This window comes from Neomonachus schauinslandi, chromosome 3 (assembly GCF_002201575.2).
Source record: "Neomonachus schauinslandi chromosome 3, ASM220157v2, whole genome shotgun sequence".
NCBI classification, from domain to species: Eukaryota; Metazoa; Chordata; class Mammalia; order Carnivora; family Phocidae; genus Neomonachus; species Neomonachus schauinslandi.
In genome coordinates, this window is record NC_058405.1 from 113,294,926 (window position 1) to 113,315,319 (window position 20,394).

The 20,394-nt window shown below is 43.2% G+C and overlaps 1 protein-coding gene across 3 annotated transcripts in view; it reads left to right on the forward strand.

The window, feature by feature from the left end:
- The window catches only part of LYPD6B (LY6/PLAUR domain containing 6B), a 169,504-nt gene that overhangs the window by 16,814 nt on the left and 132,296 nt on the right, over window positions 1-20,394 (forward strand). The window contains exon 2 of one of the 3 annotated variants that reach the window (XM_021702855.1): window positions 13,991-14,064. The exons of the other annotated variants lie outside the window; for them this stretch is intronic. The gene's annotated coding sequence lies outside the window, so the exon portion shown is untranslated. The remainder of the gene's footprint in view (window positions 1-13,990; window positions 14,065-20,394) is intronic. 3 annotated transcript variants of the gene reach the window in all.

The window sequence follows — 20,394 nt, forward strand, 5'->3', positions numbered from 1 at the left end:
TTTCTGTAGGTCTTATGACCTGGAACTGAGAAGGATGGGGACATTATCCAGCTCCACATCCGAGTTACCCAGAAAGCTTGCAGGAGGTCTCCTGCTCTGTTTCATTGTACTTTGAATTCTCTTTGTAAAGAGCACAGTCCATTTTAATCTGGCCAATTCGGGAGATTCACTAGGATGCATATAAACTCCTACCTGTATGCTTGCTGTGAAGTCATCTTTCCAGAAAAGAATGTAAGTGGTATTAACAAAAGCAATGAAATAGACACACACCTTAACAAAGTTTACAGTTTTTGTTTTATAAGTCAAGTCAGAATTGCATGGTACATATGCTTCCAATTTTACTTTACTATTTAAAAAGAAACCTTTTATTCTAGCTTTATTATTTATTATTATAATTAAAATAATATCAGGTTACTTTTTATCATTCCACTGGTAAAATGGAATGCAAACCTTATGGTCTTAGGCTACAAAAGAAAATGAATTGTCCCCACAAACCTTTCAAGCTTAATTAACTTTTAAACAAATATGAAGTTCTAGTTTCCTTTTTTCTTTTTTATTACAATGCATTTTTTCTTTTGATTACATGAGGGGCTGAGATAAGGATGCAGAGCTGCTTTCTGGTTCACGCTGTTTAATGCACATGATACAGCAGCCAATTCAATCAGAAGGGAAATAGGAAAATAACTACTCTATTTGTGCCTTGTAAGCGCTTTGTACAGTCCCCTCCAGTCCCTACGATTAAATGTTGGCTTCTCTCCTTGCAGGCTTCTAAAATGAAATTAGAACGTGGAGCGAGCAGCATTTTAAGACCAGATACAAATACTGTGTAGGGACAAACCCAGCAAATTGAAGAATCACAGCATTGCAAGCAGTCATTTGATTCAGTGCTGAGAGAATGCAACAGAAAAGGAAAGGGGATGGGAACGGATCCTGAGAAGGTTTTGGGTCCTGGAAAAGCCTCTAAGGATTTGTCTATGTTGGGGGTCAGTTGGGGGGGGGAGAGGAGGAGGGCATGGATTGGTGTTTACGGCAGAGCTTTCCCTAGTGTGTGTGATAAATGCACCAGTAAAACATCTTGTCCTCAGGTTACTCTTTACCTCAGTCTAAGCCCTAGAGTGGCCCTGGGACTTGCTAATGGGGAAGAGGGGAGGTTAAGGGTGTAGAGGGCCCCTTCTAGAAAGGGGGGTGGCACTGTGTAGAGGAAAGAGTGTTTGGACTGGTAGTCAGGACCTGAGTCCTGTTCTTGGTCCTTCTGCCTTCAGGCCACATGACCTTGGATGAGGTCACCTTAGCCCTCTGAACCATGGCTTCTATACTGCAAAGATGCAGATTTGGCCTAAACCTGTGATGTCCAACCCAAACTCCCAAACCTCCCCTGAGCCATCTCAGAAGCTGTCCCTGCACCAACAGTTGGGGTTCCTGGCCCCTCTTTCCCAAAGGGAGCAGCCTCAGTTTCCCCTCTCATATTTATGCTTCTGCAAGCTGTTGTTTGAGCTAAATGGTCCCTAGAGAATGTTTGAAAACTCCTAGATGGCCTGATCTCAAAGATCTTCTGGTTCTTGCATCCCAGTCATCTGTAGCTCTGACATCCAGTCCTAGGTGCATGTGGCAGGGACCAAGGGACACCCACTATTCTGGCATCTCCCGCCTTTCTCAGGAGACACCAGGAACAGAAACACCACTCTTCAGGGTCAGCGAAGCTGCAGTGGGGAAAGGCGGCCTGTGCATATAGGATTTCAGCCTCAGACTCGAGGAGCAGACCATTTCACCCCTATTGACATAGATTCCCTGTGCTCCAAAGATTAGGGCTTGGCTAAAGCACGTGGCCTGGGAGACCTGTGATTTTGAGGGCAGCTGTGGCCTCCATCTTGTGGCCCTCATCAGCTCTCCACAGAGGCTGTCAGGTTGCCCAGCCCTGAACCTTTACTGGGTGCCTCTGAGGCTAAGGAATAATAACCTGTCAGCCACAGGCTGCGATTCTGAGAGCCGGCCTCTCCCAGCAGCCATTTGCTGGTTCGGATTAAATAAGCCTTTTCTCCCCACATCAAGTCATTACTTATCTGTGCCCCGTCTTGGGAGTCTTTTCCTTTCACTCCTTAAGAATGTGCCTTCCTCTGCCACAAACTTTCCTCCATCTCTTTTGAAATCAGAGTGCGTGTACTTTTGTGTTGCCAGGAGTGAACAGTGAGGGAGTAAGCCTTCAATTTCCCCTCTGTTTCAAGCAAATATCGTGCCTTTTGTTACTTGTCCCAAGATGCTCTGGTGAACACATAAGCCTGGGAGGAAAGGTTTGGCAGAGGAAGCCGTCATGAAAGAACTGTTTTAATTGAGGAACATATAGCTGGAGACCCAGGGGTGTTGAGCAGTTTAATTAATGTTTATTAGAAATGGAGACGTGCTATTTAAAAATGAAATTTAAGCCTCCTGTCTCCATATCCATTTCTCCCTCGTGTCACTGCTCCTCTTGCCTGCTTTTTAATTTTAGCAAGCTTTTATTGAGTTCCCACAATGAGACTGGGCACCTTGTTGCACACTGGGCTGACAGAGATGAGTAGGACCTACGCCTTGCCCTTAAGGCACTCATGGCTAGGCTGCCGAAAGATGGTAATAGCGCAAAGTGGTCTGTGCTTTTTTGGAGAAGGTCCTGGAAGTTGGGAGAACACTCAGGATGAGCAGCCACGTGCCCTTGGCTGGGGACAGGAAGTGGTTTCTGCAGGAGGAACCCCGGGACCTGTGTCCTAGAGGATGATCTTGACGTGGTCAGAAAGGAGGGGGAGGGCATTCCGGGCAGAGGAAGCAGTGGGTCCAAGGTGCGAGGGAGTTGGGGAGTTTGTTGAAGTGTAAGGGCTTAGCGTGCTTGGGGGCAGACCTTGAGGGAGAAGTGACGGGGAGAGAGCAGGAGCCTGGATGGGATAAGCAGGGATCAGCCTGTGAAGGACTTGGAATATTTTACCAATGTACTTGTCAGTTTGGATTTCACCCCAGGGTTTGAGAAGCCACAGCTAAATTTTAGGCAGCTTGGGACAGGAGGGTTTGCAAGGCTGTTTAGTGTGGCAGTTATGGGCAAGGGCTCTGGATGCAAGTGACTGGGGTTCGGTCCTGCCTTTACCACCTTCCAGGTGTGGGTAAGTTACTTAACTGTGTCTCTGTTGCCTCATCTTTAAAATAGGGATAAAAGTTCTATCTGTCTTATAGGGTCCTTGTGAGGAATGAATAAGTAAATTCACCTAAAGCTCTTACAAAATGGGTGCCTAGGAAGCACTTACTAAAATTTAGTTATTTTTTGGGATGCAGAACATTTTGTTTTCCATGAACAGTCTCCTTAGACTGTGTATCAGTTAGCTATTCCATAATAATGCCATATAAAAAATACTCTAGAACACAGTGGCTTAGAACAGCAATTATTTATGACGGCTCTTGCAGTTGCGGTTGGCTCTGGGGTTTGGCTGGTCTTCACTGGGCTTGACTGAGCAGCCGTGCTTCAAGCTGTGACCCAGCTGGGAATTCAGGTTGGGTTTTCATCTGCTTCAGGTGGGGTCCAAGCTGAGGGCAGCAGCTACCTGGGGCGGCTCTTCCCAAGGCTGTGGCAGAGCCAGAGGGGTAAGAGGAAACCTGCAAGGCTTCTTACTGCCTAGATTCCTTCCAGCCAAAGCCATTCACAGGCCAAGCCCCAAATCAAGAGGCAAGGGATTATTTGATCCCCGTGTGAGGAGCTGCAAAGGCACTTGGCGAAGGGCATGAACACAGGGAGGGCTGGGGGATTGGGGCCAACAGCATGAGGTCCCACAGGCTGGCAACTTCCAAGAGGGAGCTCCGTGAGGGGCAGAGTTAACACTCAGCTTGGGCAGATCTGAACTCCAGGGGGCCTGGCTTCAATTAGTGACCTTCCTGCACTTGTCCCAATGCCCACCTCCAGGCCTCGTGAATGCATTCTTTCTCCTGGGTCTTTGGAGGAGACCGCACATTTTAGGGGAAAATGTACTGGTGTGGGTTTGACTGTAGACGCTGTGGGATGAAATGGGGATGATAATATTCTCCCATAATACCCATGAGAAAGGGTGGAGAGGAGCAGAGGAACGCTCGGCAGCCTCTCTCGGACTTCCCAGGCTGCAGTGCTATTCTCAAACATAGTTTGTGGCAGATGTGAACAGCTATGATAAGACTTAACTGTTTAAACCCAAGAATAAGCTGTGTGTCTGTTTATATGTGTTTTTAGATATCTCTCTTGATATAGTGGAAGGAATTGTATCTTTTCCTGGGATCCCTGGCATTTGCTTTTTATTCCCTGGGAACCTCTTGTGAGGCGTGGCTGACTCTTCAGTGGACCCCCGTAGGCAAATGCTGGGAGGGAGGCAAGGGAGAGGCAGGTTGGTTAGTGTTTATGGGCATGTAAATATACCTTGTTCTCCCAGGCTCATTAGGAGCAGGATGGGGACAGTGATGGGAGGAGTCAAATATGGTTGCTTTGCCAACATGTAAAATAATCTCTCTCGCTCCTCCTGGGCCTCCTTTTGCTGCATGACAAACGCATCCATTCTTCTCCAACAGAAAAGAGAGAAGCAGGGACAGGGAGACTTCTCTGTTTTATGTATGAGAACATAAGTATATTATGAAATTAAATAACGAACATCTTAATACGCTAGTCATTTCTTAGATTAAAAAATTAAGCATGATCTCTAAAATTACACTTAAGTATAATATTAAATGAGGCGATTTTTTAAGATAGGGGTTGGAAATATATTCTAGAATTTTCTGGTAATGGAAATAACAAGCAAAACATTTAGCAGTATGATTGATATATATAAAATGTTCAGTAAATTTTAGCATTGATGATGATGATGAGGATGATGTCGTCTAGAGAACTTGTCCATTTATTGGTGGAGAGGATCACAAACAAAGATTACAAGGCTGAGGACTCTCATCAACTGCCTTATTCCAGAGGAACCTCTCTTGGACATTCCTTCCCTACGTGGGAAAGCAACAGGCAGATGAACCCAGAAAAGCTCAGGTTCTAAAACCAAGCCAAGTGTACACTTTAGAAGTTACAATTTTTTGCTTAAAGTGGTTGCTTCTAAAGGCACAATTCAAAATAGTCACTGCAAGAACAGACATGCTGAAATCCTAATGGTGCAATTCTATTTTCTTGAGTCAAAAAAATAGGGCTGGGTAATGACGAGTCGTAGCTACGCAAACGAAAAGAACAATCATCATGTCTTGTGCTTCAGGGTATGAGTTGATGGCAAAAATCTGTCCATGTTACTTAGTAGGAGAGATGAATTCAGATGAAAACATTTAGTGATATATATATATATAATTTTTTCCCTTAAGCATCGCTTATGGCTGAACCGTTAAAATGTTGCTGATCTGTTGGCAGGCTTTCCTGGGTGTCAGTTGTGGGCATGGCTCAGCAAATGTGTCAGCCCTTCCTTCCTTCCTTCCTTCCTTCCTTCCTTCCTTCCTTCCTTCCTCCCTCCCTCCTTCCTTCCTTCCTTCCAACACAGCCTTTGCTTTCCAGTTTATATCTTAATGGGAATGGCAAGATGCAGACATTAGAAATGGAAAAAAACAAGTCTAGTAGGTTTCTAATATATCTGGAGGAAAAATCAATAGAGTGAAAATGACAGTTCTAAATCTTGGCTAAATTACGCAATGAATTCTTCAACTTCTTTTAGTGTTTTCAGGCCAAGGGGCCTTCTATTCAGGTGTATCAGAGTTGGAATAATATTGCCTGCCACCCAGGAAGTAGCCCCTCCCCAATAATAAGCAGAGAATTCAAACAGCAGTTGGTGACTCAGCCACCATGTACTTATATGCCCTACGAATACATTCTCAAAGCCTTCTACTGAATGGGAAGAATTGATTTTAAATAAGAATTATTGCTTAGCTGACTGATATCTGAAATGAAGGCGAAATGGCTTGATCATCTGATTTGTTTATAATCTCTTATTGAGATTTCTTATGAAACTACTATGTATATTTGGGTTTTTACTTTGAGGTTTTTGAACTTTTTATTTAAAAAGTGAGCTGGAATAACTTCTAACTACATCTAATGCCAGTGTGCCAATGTTTTCAAAATAAGTCAATGAGTGGGGCACCTGGGTGGCTCAGTCGTTAAGTGTCTGCCTTCGGCTCAGGTCATGATCCCAGGGTCCTGGGATCGAGCCCCGCATCGGGCTCCCTGCTCCGCGGGAAGCCTGCTTCTCCCTCTCCCACTCCCCCTGCTTGTGTTCCCTCTCTCGCTGTGTCTCTCTCTGTCAAATAAATAAATAAAATCTTTAAAAAAACCCCAAAAAACCAAAAAAACAAAAAAAACAAGTCAATGAGGAAGAATTATTTAATAGATTATTTAATAAATGCTTTGCACATGATATCACTTTGGACCCCATCAAACATACCATATCTTTCAAATAAACTCCACAGAGAGTTGAATAATGCAAATCAAATTACAGAAAAACTAGCAGAAAATATTTATTAGGTCTGCATAGGAATGACAATTTTCATAGCTTTACTGCAAGAGAAGCAACCAGCGAAGAAAAAACAAATAGACTTGAATATATGAAAACTTAAAACTTCTATATAAATGAAGAGACAACAGACTGGGAAAATTTGCAATAAATTTGTGACACATAAATGATTAATATGTGTTATAACTTGAATATATAGCTTACTCAAATATATAAGAAAAGGGCTGGGGCCCTAATAGATGTAAAATATAATAGCTACCATTTATTGAATATTTTTTATGCCTGCATAGGTTTACAAAATCAGATTTTTTTACCCACAGAATGTTTTGTAACCAGCTTTTCTTACATGCCCAGACTATGTTACTAATTAGTCTTCTAAAACAGTTCTAAAACACGGTTTTCAGTGGTATCAGATTATGTCATTGGTAAGTAAGTACAGCCCAATTTTACTTAAGTCTTCAGTGCTGGATGTTAAGATTATGGAGATATCAATTAAGGTGATTTTCCTAGTATCTCTTCTACTTGTGAAGCCACGGCCTGTTGTTAGAGCTATGGTTCTGGAAAAATACATCTCAGTGAATGAAACAGTGATTTACAAAGAAGCACATTCGATACTATTTTTATCAATAATTTTATAGGTAGCATCTGCCACTGAAACCTGTTTTAGCAGAAGAGGAAATAGCATTTGAGATCCCATGCTTTTCACAACTTTCCACAGCATGTCAGCATGTTTACTGAAGGCCTTAGTAAAAGACACGTTAATTACCATCCCTGTGAGCATCTCTAGGGTAGTATTCTGTGAGGGCACTTTGTCAAGCACGTCATTCCCTTATCTTGTTTTTATAGCAGAGGAAATAAAGGCACTAGAGAAATATCTTTGAGTCACACAACAAGTTAACAGCAGATAAACATTAGAACCAGCAGCTCCAGAATTCCCACTGTGCATAATTAGTTCACTGCGGGCAGGAAATGACAGCATTGGGGGATAAATGGCAATGTGGTGTTTGGGGACATCGAGCCTGCTGGGAATTCTCGGAGCTCTTCTGAATGGTTAATTAAGTTAGTTTCTTGCTGAGGTTCTCACTGCACAGAACTTGGAGGCCTCTCAGCCAGGCACCTTCTTCCTTAGGGTGAAAGGAATCCGCACGGTCACCCTCGACCGCTTTGATGGGTTGTCGAGGTGGAGAATATTGGGTGTGGGCCTGAGTCATTTCATTTCTTAGGCATTGCAGTCTCTTACTGAGGCAGTGTGGAGTTTGTGAGTGTGGTTTTTGCTGTGAGCTCCTGATGGACCCTGAGAAGGCTGCAAGTATGAGGTTGGGAGTAAAAGGGCAGGCACTGTTCTGACTCCTTACAAGCTCACCCCTTTCCCTGTGCCCCAGTGTTCTCAGAGTCCCCTGGAAGCGCTAGGTAAGCTCATGGAGTCCATGTTTGCCTTGTTTTGTACAGTCCTTATGAGTGATAGGTTCTGAGTTTGTTGACTGCCTCCTATTCCTAAGCATCTAACAAAATCATTGTAGGAAATGATGTGGTTGAAAACTACCACCAAGAGATTTGGTATGTTTGTGAATTTTAGGGTAGTCAGAGACTGTCTGCCAAAGGCTGGTTCCATTGGATGCTCTTGCAAACTCCTTAGGTCCTGCAATCATGATTATCTTAATTTCATTGGCATGCCCCCCTTTTAAAGAGCATAAGTGTTTAATCACCAAGGGTTGATGAGAGAGAGGACTCTGTGCCTTTGCTTTAGAACTCTGAAAGGAGGTGGAATTCTGAAGTTCATTTGCTCTTCTGCCCTGTCTAGAATGAGCTGGGCATGCTGTCTGGGAGAACACAGGCTAGACTCTACTCACTTCCCGTTGCTTCAAACGTGGCTGCTCAAAGTGAGGTCTGCAGATTGGCAACATCAGTATCCCCTGAGAGCTTGCTAGAAGTGCACCTTCTCAGGCGACATCACCTGTGTTTTAACACATCCTCGAGGTGGTATAAGAACTTGAACAGAAGACGTGCCCAAGTATGAGAAGCACTGGAATAGAACATATAAATTGTTGAACTCCGAAAGGTAGCTTACTCAGTGGTGAATGCTTTTTCCTGATCATATTTTCTGTTTATACATTCTGACCCTTAAAAATTTTTTCAGTTTTTTGACATTTTAATAATTTTAATGTCTTTTTAAAATTTGCTTTTTGCGGCACCTGGGTGGGTCAGATGGCTAAGCGTCTGCCTTCGGCTCAGGTCATGATCCCAGAGTCCTGGGATCGAGTCCCATGTCCGGCTCCCTGCTCAATGGGCTGCCTGCTTCTCCATCTCCACCACTTGTGCTCTCTTGTGCACTCTCTCTCTCTCTCTCAAATAAATAAATACAATCTTTAAAAACATTTGCTTTTCATTATAAATGACTACATTCTCATTCTAGAAGCTTCAGAAAATACAGAAAAGTGTAACGTAAAGAGCAATTGATATTGATAACATTTTAAAGGTAACTTTTCTGTCTTTCTGTGCATCAGTTTTTAAAACTTCATGTTTTGTTTTTTTTTTTCCTGATTGTAGACATTGTATATTATCCTTTTGGAAAACAAGAAAATAGGAAAAAACATAAAACAGAGAACAGAAAGCATCCTACATAAGCAAGTGTTTGGGTTTTACATAGTTATAAAGTGTATTTCATAGTCTTTGCTTCTTTGGTTTAGAGGATCTCAGATAATCACTGTCTTTAGTTCTCATGCTACTTATAGGTTCTTATAGGTTCTGTTTCTCCACTTACTTTTAAAAATTTTATAGAAATTAAATAGAATTCTGGTATAACCATTAGTGTCTCAAATATTTTATGGTTAGAATGGAGAATTTATTAACTTCCTTGTGCACTTGAAAAATTGACTACTCACCAATGGGGCATATTTTATATTATTTATGAATCCTCTTTTATCAGAAATTTCTTGGTGGGTAGAAAAATATTTGCTTTTGAAGGATGTGTGACTACCCTCCTCTCAACTTGCCTGATAGGTTGTCTTCTGGAGGGGCAAAGGAGGGACTGGCTAGATTCATGATCCCAAGAGAAAATCCTTTCTTTCCCCCCTTAGGTCGACTGGGTAGAAACTTCTAGATGATTGGGGAATACCACTGCAAGGAAGCAGGTTTTGGTTACTTGGGCTCTTCACGGAGAGTGGAAAAATACAAGACAGAATGAATCTTTGTCCATATTCCTGCTTTTTTAGGTAGTTTGGGAGGAAATTGGCATGTGATTTTTAACATCTGTAGAATAATGGGCTTCAGCGTTTGCAGCAGAGCAGAGGACATCTGGTTGTGATTTTCCCTTTAACATCTTTGCCATGCTTTGTTTTGGAATACACCATTGCCCTTGATGGTGCAGAAGGTATTCTGTCAAGTGAAGAATGCACTGCGTTTTTTCTGTCCATGGACTAAACTCTTTCTCCAAGTCTACTTGTTCTAAGAGTACTAGATGCACTTTACCATTCCGAGGAACCCAGTTCAGAAACTAAAGTCACAAACAAGTATTTCCACGTTTCAAACTCTGCCGTTTTCAGAGAACATTAATAGGGATTTAATGTATATTTCTAAAAATGCTAAGTAATATCCCTAAAAATTCTCTTCCTTCTCTCCTAACTGGTGTGGTTCCAGATCACCTCTCCTCAACACTCATTCTTGCTCCTCTGGCCCATACCTTTCTGAAGTTCCAGTCACTTCTTTCCAGGAAGTTCTTTATTATGTAGATTACTTTAGCTCCACTGACTTCTTTCAGCTCTCTTTCTGGTAATTTCCAATTAAGGATAGTCTTGGAATGACCCACCAACAGGAGTTTGTCCATTTTGTGGGTGGGGAGGTAGGTGTGGCCTCGCAGAACCTGATGGGGAAGGGTTGTGACTAGTCATTAATAATAGCTGTTTTCTATTACGCAGACTTCAGAGTGTGCCCTACATGTAGTCCATGCTTGTGGCCTTGGTGACCCAGCCTGTGTGTTCTTAAGAACAGCAGAGTCACTGCACTGAACTGTTTAGAATTTGAGTGTTTGTTGATTGGAAAACTGTTTACATGATGCATGAAACTGGTTGATTAGGACTGAATGGAATTGGAAGATAGCAGAGCTTAAGGTACCACCCCAAACCCTGCTGTGTCGCAGATCTTGGTTGATAGCAACTTATTCATGTTGAGAAGCTGGTTGGGCAGGACGGATGTGTGGTCTGGATATTGCATTAGCCAGCTTGGCATTAGAATTTGCCAAAGACGTTTGGGGCATTGCAACATTTAAAAAAAAAAGTCCCTGTGGTAAATTTCAATGCTCCTGTCTCCTGTAATTCTGCATGTTATTCTTATACAGCAGCGTGACATCTTTTTATAGCATTGTTGCTCATCCAGTTGCCCATGGTATTAAGCTGTGTTCTCTATTGTGATGCTTGGTCCCAGTTCTATAGAAGCTTACACTCAAAACCAGAGACAGTTTTCATTTCTTTTAATGGAAACTTGGGATTTTTCCCCAAACAAATATGTTGGCTTTTTGCTGTTGTTGTCGTTCTCTTGAAAATATACAGATATGCATTTTTTTGAAAAATAATCACTGCAGCATTTTGAGTATATGAAAATTTGGTAAATGGGTGACTTTTCTCTGTGACTGATAAAGGGGTATATGTTTTGGAAGCATACATCTCAGTCCCTGCTCCTCTGGGATTTTATTTCTTGCATCTGTCCCTGTGAATGTTCGGCTCCAGCCACACTGACTTCCTTGCTGTTCCCCCAACGTGCCAGCCATGATCTGCCACAGGACCTTTGTATTTAATGCTGCCTTGAATGCTCTTCCCCAACTATCTGCAAGGCTGGCTCCCTCACACCCTTCAGACTCAAATACAAGCTTCTCACTGAGGATGTTCTTGGCTACCCCTCTGTAATTTCACCCCTCCTTCTGGCCCTATAACATTTTATATCTGCTTCCCTATTTTTTTGTTCTCTCTTCCTTAGCACTTACCGATATTTAACACAGTACAGTTGACTCTTGAACAATATGGGGCTTAGGAGCCCCAAGCCCTGTGCTGAAAATCCATGTATAACTTCTGACTGCCCCCCCAAACTTAACTACTAATAGCCTACCTACTGTTGACCAGAAGCTTTACTGATAGCATAAACAGTCGATTCACACATATTTTGTATGTTACATGTATTACATACTGTATTCTTACAATAAAGTAAGCTAGACAAAAGGTCAAGAAAATCATAAGGAAGAGAAAATACATTTATAGTGCTGTACTGTATTGAAACAAATCCACATGTAAGTGGACCCAAGAAGTTCAAACCTGTTGTAGTTCAAGGACCAACTGTATACATTTTACTTATTGTTGATCTCTCTCTCTCTCACTAGAATATCACTTTCCTGAGGGCATGGTAGGGTTTATTTCCTCTGTATTCCCAGTGCCTAGATGATGCTTATCCCATGGAGAAACTATGATGTCATCACATAAAGCACTTGATAAATAAGGCTGGAGAGAAGGAAGAAAGATTGTGAATGACTTTTGTTGGCTTCTACCCGTCATAACTGACCTCCTCCACGTTTTAGACAACGCAGTGTAAGCTAGCAATCAGCCCACTCCCTGATTTTGAGGTGAATTTTGAGGCTCATGGGTGCTGGCAGGCTTCAGGGTTGGTGAACTCTCGTCAGGATTTGGTGTAGACAGGCATGTTCCATGAAACCAGCGAACGCCCGGCCTCTACACCGGTCTACTATTTTGTACATTTCTAAGACGTCAACAGGTAGTAATAGATGCAGGCTGATGGATTTGTGGGAGGGTCAAGACAGAGCGTATTTGCTGTGAGATAGGTAAATGGAATCTTTGGCACTGAAATTCCATTATCTTTTGTCCACGGATAAAAGGTGTATGACTTACTTATCATTTAATCCCACACACAGCATTAGTGGTAGTGATAGGTGAGGGGGTGTGAGGAGAGGGACTTGTAAATAGTGATAAGATGATGGGAACTTAAAACTCAGTCTGGCAGGGTCTGCCTGGGATTTTGCTGAAACCACAGCAATACTTAATTAACTGCAAACATTCTGTTCAAGATAAGACTGTAACAGTTGCCTTGGGGAAAATTCTTTTGAGTCAGTATTTGTTTGATCTTTCATATAGTATTTTGGCTCTGCTATTCATGCAATAGCAAAGTTCCTATTATAAATGCCATTTTCAAGGATTTGCTGTATTTACACACCAGGTCAGTCCTGGAAGAGGTAAAGGATTAGAATCACTGTTTAAATAGAGGCTCGAAGGGGTTTCAAACAAATCTTTAAAAATGGAAATCCTTCGTTTCAACCAGTTGACAAATAATTATTAAAAACCAGGTTAAGTACTTTGGGGGATTTCAAAATACGGAATAAGATCTTTGCCCTCAGTTTGCTTATCATCTAGCTGTAGAAATAAGACTTTAATCAGTGTATGTGACATGATACATATGCTAAATGATGATGATGAGTATGCCATACTGGATAATTAACGCACCGAGCTCTGTCTTGGAGCTTTTCTAACCACGAACTCACTCATCTCACCCTCCAGTCACCCAGTGAGGCAGGTGCTATTGGTTTAGAGTAAAGTTTTGCATAAATAGACAGTGCTGTGGGAGTTTGGGGGAAGGGGAGACTGGGGAAGCAGAAACACGTGAAGGGGAGCTAGAAGGACGTCTCTCAATCTACATCTTAAAATCGGGAATGGCTGTGTATTCGAAGAGGGAAGAGGGCATAATGGGCATTTGTGGTTTTTGCTTGTAATATCATTCGAAGAGGGAAGAGGGCATAATGGGCATTTGTGGTTTTTGCTTGTAATATCACTTTTCTCTCTTGAAAGTTTTTTTAGTCTTCCTAGACTCTCAGCACATGTGCTTCTGGTGAACGAGACAATGAACAACTATGTCGGTAAAACATACAGGATGTCAGTATGATCAGTGCTGGGAAGAAAAATAAAGAGGGGTGCCTGGGGGGCTCAGTCGGTTGGGCGTCTGACTCTCGATTTCGGCTCAGGTCATGATCTCAGCGTTGTGGGATGGAGGCCCGTGTCCACCTCCGAGCTAAGCGTGGGGCCTGCTTAACATTCCCTCTCTCCCCTCCCCCTTAAAAAATAGAGACAGGAAAAGGAAAGAGTGCTGAGGTGCTGGAGGAGGGGATTTGTAATTTTAAATAGGATGGTTGGGAAGGCTAACTGAGGCATTTGAGTGAAGAGTGGAGGAGAGAGAAAAGAACTGTAAAGGTACCTATGGGAAGAGCCTTCTAGGCAGAGGGAACAAAGGTCCTGGGGTGGCGACTTACCTGATTTGTTCAAGGAACATCAGAGTGGCTACGGAATAGTAAGCAGGGAGGAGAGTGGTCCCGTGAGGGCTTTAGAGGCAATGCCTGCCCAGTTCACCACTGCTTTTGGTGCTGCTGTGATGCAGGAGGAGCTCGTGAGATTTGGGAGTAAGGGGAATGGGCCTGTGGCAGCTCTTCCTATTTTCCCCAGCCCCGTGCAGCTGTAGCTCCTCTTGCTTTTAACCGGCAGGCCCAGCTCGGCGGCTCTCAGTTCCGGTTCCGATGCTGACGTGGGCAGAGACGGTCACACCCGGCGCCCGGCAGGTAAGAACCCAGCCCACACAAGCTCAGGCCCTGGGCGAGAGCACCCGTGTGAGCTGAATGACACTCTCGCCACAACCCTCACAGCATATTTTTGGCCCATAATTCCGAGTTTCTTGCATTTCCTGCTTGGCATGGTTATTCCTGCTGGAACGGCAGCCATCTTGGTTGGGGCCTTGGCTGTGCCTGGTTCTCGCCGTCCTCTCTGCCGGGCCCCCGCCGGTGTTGCTGGGAGTTAGTGCTGGTTCTGGGCTGTATCTGTGGCTTTGGGGGGGCTCTCTAGGGAGTTAGGAAGATCCACTGTGCTGCTGGAGCCTCCTTTACCCCAGTGTTTTTTTTTTTTTTTTTTAATATTTTATTTATTTATTTGAGAGAGACAGAGATAGTGAGAGAGAGCTCGAGCAGGAAGGAGGGGGAGAAGCAGACTTCCCGCGGAGCAGGGAGCCCGATGCGGGGCTCGATCCCAGGACCCCGGGATCATGACCTGAGCCGAAGGCAGACGCTTAACCATCTGAGCCACCCAGGCGCCCCTACCCCAGTGTTTTTTGCTTCTCTCCTACCATTGCCCTGTCTTCTTAATTAACAGACGTGGAGACTGCAGTTAGGCATGGTGGACTCTGGTTCTTCAGACACATCTGCCGGACTGTTGTGCTGGCTCCTTGAGGCCGGGCTAGGACATGGGTTTGTCTGTCTCTGACCCTTCACCTTGCTCCCACGCAGCTGAGCCACTCCGTTCAAAGCACAGGCTGTACCTGAGAGCGAGAGGATGGGGCCCTGGAGTGGGGGATGAAGGTCCAGACCAGGGTGGCAGTAGGGTGGGGAGGAGAAGGAGGGCGGAAGTGAGTGCTCTGGGGAAGGAAGCCTCAACAGAATGTGGGATGGTCTGCTTTATGGGGATGCTGTAAAAAATAGAGCCCAGACAAGCATTCAAGAGTTCACAGATGAGTATCAGTTTAGAAGTTGCAAAAGCCACGAGCACTTTGAGAGAGTCCTAGAGCTCAGTCATGACCAAGTTACAGAAGAATGTGCTTGCTGTGGAGCCCCTGCCTGTGAGAGAGTGGGGGGGCCGGGGTCAGGGTGGATTAAGATGAGAACAGACATTCCAGTTAATGTTACCTCTAAAGGTCAGCCGTGGGGTCCCTCCTGTGAGGACACACCCAGGAGCACACACATTCTCGTCCATTCCTGCCTTTGGTTTCTGATTTCAGCTGCTGTTGCTTCAATAGAGATCTAAAACACCAACTTGAATGATGTTCGTAGGAACAATGATAGTGCAAATAAGCCCGATTCTCAAATTTACACACCAGAGGTTGAGATGAAAGTTCTCTGCATTTGCTCCCTGTTTCCAGCAGTGGGACCCGAGTTTCTAGGGTGCACATGGCTTTTTTGAATCCACTATGAATCAAGGTATGCTATGGGGCCCTTCCAGTGCTGGAAAAGAGTAATTGGGTTGAAAAACGTTGTTGTAATAAAAATGGAATATTGGCATGGTCCCAGAGGTGGTTATCTAAGGGATATTCCTTCTTTGAAGAAAAATGCTAAGTTATTTAAGGTAAGTGGTCTCCTGGGCCTACCACTTACTTTCCTGGGAAGGGATTAATTTAACGTTTGAGCTTCCAGAATATCCTATGAAATACTTTAAAATTTTGAAATACAATTTGTTTTCTGAATAGGTAATTCACTCACATGGTTCAACATTTAAAAGCTGCAAAAGAATATTCGGTGACACTCTCCCACTCACCTCCTCCACTTGGCCAGTTTCTTCCTCAAGGCAACCCACGTTAACCAGTTTCTGATGTATTTCGGAATCTATCAGTGTTAATGCTCTTAGAGAAAAGACACCTTGTTTTTTTTAAGAAACTTGCCTTTAATAAAACAAAGGGAGCTAATTCATTTATAGCTGCATTTTAGAAACTTCTGTGATTACAAAATTCCTAGATGCTGAAATCTAGATTTGCTGCTCAGAATGTGGTCCTCAGACTAGTGGCAGTAACTAGCCCCTGGGAGCTTGCTAGAATGCAGAATCTCAGGGCCTGCTACCCCCCACACCCCAAAGCAGAATCAGCCTTTCATAGATCACAGGTGATTCAGAGGCACATGGAAGTTTGAGAAGCCACCGCTGTGTATCTTTTTCACAACATTGGCCTTAGGTGGCAGAGGGACAGGGGTCCAGGTGGGATGGAGAGAGGGAGAGATGATCTTAGAAGTAGAGTTCTCCCCACGTTACTCTTCACAGTTGTTGCTAAAGTTAAATGATGGTGATCTCTTCTTAATTTGCAGCCACAGATCTAGATGGTCTATAAACTTTGTGACTTTTGATGGTGAAATTGAAAATCTTTCTCGCCCTTTCCCTGGCTTCTCATGAATTATTCTTAAACCTTTGGCATTTGCAGGAAGTGCCTTATGGGGCCGTGCTGGCCCTGAGTAAAGAGGTAGTAAACAGATAATAGAAAAACCTAGAAACAGCCAGTCAGGTTTAGAGTGATGACTTCCATTTTGTTGGGTACTACATATGTTTATGGCTGTGGTTTTATATTGTGTTTGGCAGTGTGTACGTACGTTTGGTTACAGCTCACATTTCTGAGCAGTTGAGCCGTTTAGTGTATGTTTGTGCTCATCTCAGCGTGATGGAATTAAATAGTTCATGGGATTCTGAAAAAAAAAAAAACTTTTTAAAAGTTGTCAAACTTCTGGCAGAGGAAAGAAAGAAGGAAACTTGTTTGTTCTGTGTGAATGAAGAAATAGAGGGCAGAAATTATTGAAAGCCCTACGATGGATGAACTTGAAAACTAGTGCAAACAATTTGACTATGAGTGTGACTAGGAACTTGAGAAAAAATTTACAAGAAGAAATTAGAAAGTAGGTCAGAAGACTGTATCTTTATAATTAAAGATTTCTAACCACTAAAGGATTTGCATTCTAAAAAGCAGGTGAGATACTTATGTATCCATTTAAACAATGCTAATGGGATACTTTTTGGGGACTGTTGTGGCAGACTTGGAGGAGGAGTGAAAACAGGCAGAAACAAAAGCAAACAAGAACAGAGCCTGGCCTTCTTCCAAGTGAGACAGCTAAGCCTAGGGGTTGGGGCCAGTTCTGCAGAAGGAGGCAGGAGGCTGAAGGGAGGGGCAAGTCCAGGGGTGGAAGGGATTCTAGGGAAGAATGAGTTTTGATTATGGGAAAGTAAAATATCAGGATTTAACCCTGAAATGCGTGAGAACCCTCTTGGCAGTCTGTTACTGATAACTTTAAAATTCTTTGATCATTTGGCTAATTACTCACCTGGACTAATTCTAACTCTAGAAATCTATTTTCAAGGAATGTCTGAAATTTTAAAAAAAATCTTTGGCATGAAAATGTTCTTTAACATGTAATTGATAATAAAAATGGAAAGTGACTTAATTGTCTAACAAAAGGGGATGGATAAGTAAATTCTACATCCATAGGATGGACATTCTATAGCTATTGTAATATTTATGATCTAAATTAGGTATGAAGAAGGATAAAGTTTGCTTGGTAAAAATAGGAAGCAATGTTGATTGTGTGATGGGAATTTTTTTAAAGACTGTTCTGGATCTAATAAATACACTATAGTGAGGATGTACTACCTGAAAAAGTGGAGTAAAAAATCCTCACTCATTTTATTTTTTAAAGATTTATTTAGAGAACGAGCGAGAGAGTGTGTGTGTGTGTGCATGCACCTGTGCGCGGTAGAGCGGCAGAGGAGGAGGGAGAGGGAGAAAGAATCCTCAAGCAGACTCCGTGCTCAGTGTAGAGCCCGATGCAGGCCTTGATCCCAGGACCCTGAGATCATGACCTGTGCTGAAGTCAAGAGTTGGCCACTTAACCAACTGAGCCACCCAGGTGCCCCCCTCAACCCCCCGACTCTAACTTAAAAAAAAAAAAAAGACCAGGAGTTGAAAATGGACAGAAAACTTGAGTATCATTATTCAGGGAAGATGTTATCATGAATATTTAAAATCTGAGGTGTTCAAGGCATTTTTGTAAATGCCTTAGAATGTAGTCTAAGATTAAAATATGCTGGGGTTAGAGTTCGTTGTGTAGGGAGGAGGGAGGAGGCAGAAAAACTCTTAACAGGGAGAAGTGAGAACATTCCTGACTGAGGCGGTGCACAGTTTGCAGGTCTCCTCTGCCCCCATATATGTGCTGAGGGTATTTGTAATTTGTGGAGAGGACAGTCTGCCTCTGGCTATAGATTGCCAAGCCGCTGGCTGGAATGGATGGCCACGGATGGCTTAGTGACCAGTGTCCTGTTAAATGCCACAGAAGGCCTTGACAGCTCATTTTTAATTCTCTGGAAGTCCCTTTAAATCTTGAAATAAAAAGGCAAAAAATCGTACTGGGCGTGCACTGGGAGCATAAGCTGCCCCCAGGGATGTCTGCAGGAAGCCCTGGAGAGCAGGGCAACTTCCCAGCTTCCCAGCAGCCCGGGAAGGTGAGGGCTTTGGTTTCTGGCATGGCTTAAAGAGCCATCTGGACACAATAGATTAACTTTGAAAAATATGTTCCCTTTGTATTAGGAAACCATTGTATTTCTGTAACATTTTGATTTTTTTTTTTTTTAAAGACAATGTGATATATAGTAAGAAGTGGTAACTTCTTCAAAAAAATTTTTTTTCCCTAGGACTCTGCTGGAGTAGCTCTTCAAAGGGCTGTTTTTAAAGTGATTTGAAGGGAGTGGCTTTTCAGGTTTTTGTCCTTTCTTCTTCATGTATCTTTAAAGTCGGTGAGCTGAGCATATCCACACGAACACATGCAAGTATAATTGCCCCGGTTTTGAGCTTATCTGTACCACAGTGAAAAACCAACACCTTTATCACAGGGTGTGAGCCCCTATCCTTCAAGTGCTGGGTATCTTTTTAGTGGATAAATTGCAAATTGAATAATGGAAAACTGGGGTTAATCACCCGGGCCTCTACCTTTCAGCTTGTCATTTGCTGAAAGTGATCTGGTGTCACTGAGGAGGAAGAGGAGTTGGATGGGCATCAGGTCCCAGTGGTGTAGCCTGGGACCAGCAAGGAGCCCTTGCTCCTTGAAGGGCTGCTGCTGGCTTCAGAGGCTGTTTCTGAACTGCTCAGTCCTCTCTAAGTAGGAAAGGGAAATTCTAGAACTCACACGAATGTGACCAGGAACACTACTAGTTTGCCTTGTAGGTTGACTGGAAAATGTCTGTCATAGTGCCACAATGTCAGGCCAGAAGAGTGTCCTTGAAGGACTGAGGGAATCCCATATGTAGGAGGGAATGCTGCCCTCCCTTTGCACCCCTGCCCTCTGCCCCTTCCCCACCCCAGGTGCCATGATGCCTGGATAGGGGCCAGTTTCCTGCTGTAAAAAGAGCTTCATTTGTATTGGCCTTTGTTTCCCTCTCTGGTCATGAAATGCTTTGCCCCTCTCCTCTCTACGTGTTGGAGGCCATAATTGCTTTCTGTAAACCAATGATATGAAATGTGGAAGTTACCGTGGTCCTTTTGCGGATGAAATCCATGACCTTGGTTTTCTCAAGCTATTGACTGGTCTGCTTCCAAGGTTGGCACACACACTAAGGGCAACACTCCTATATATTAGACCTGAGAGGAGCCTAGAGCCCAGCCTTTGGTACTTGTTTCAAGGATAGTCCTGGGAGTCGACTAATTTTAAAATTCAGAAGAACAAATAGAAATTTCTAAGCTAGTTGTCAAATTTCACCTTTAAAGACCAGGAAGTATTACTACCGTGTGGGGTACCTTTGAACTCCACTTTGTGAGCTCTGTGGTGAGCCCTGTGAAGACAAGGCTAGGGTCTATATCATTCATCCCTGGGTCTGATTTTCAGCACGTGGGCTGGTATCCAGCACTTACAGGTGCTCAGTATTTCTTCTGTGAGTAGACTGCCATTTCATAAAATTTAACTCTAACCATATTATTGTAGCTAATACTAAATTTAATCTAGCTATTACTGATGTTTGCTGCAATTTGGACTTTGGCCATAGCTGGTACATACCAGAGATCAATTCATAAAACCCACCCTAACTTGACTGCTTTTAGAGGTTCATTTTTATTTTCTATGGCAGCACTTGACATGGACACCCTCATGCAAGGTTTTTGCTAGTCGGATGTTTTTCGAAGACCTTGTAGATGAATTCCATATTACAGTTCAGAAGTGAGTCTGAACTAGCCTCCCTTAAAGTCTTATTACTTATTAAAATGCCATTTCTATTCATATTCTTTTTTTCTTGCCTCATTTTCAGTAGCTACATTCTTTTTAGTAGATTTAGGCCTTTGAAAAGTACTTCATTCCTGCAGTGGGAATTAGGAGTCTGGGGGGAAGGTGTGT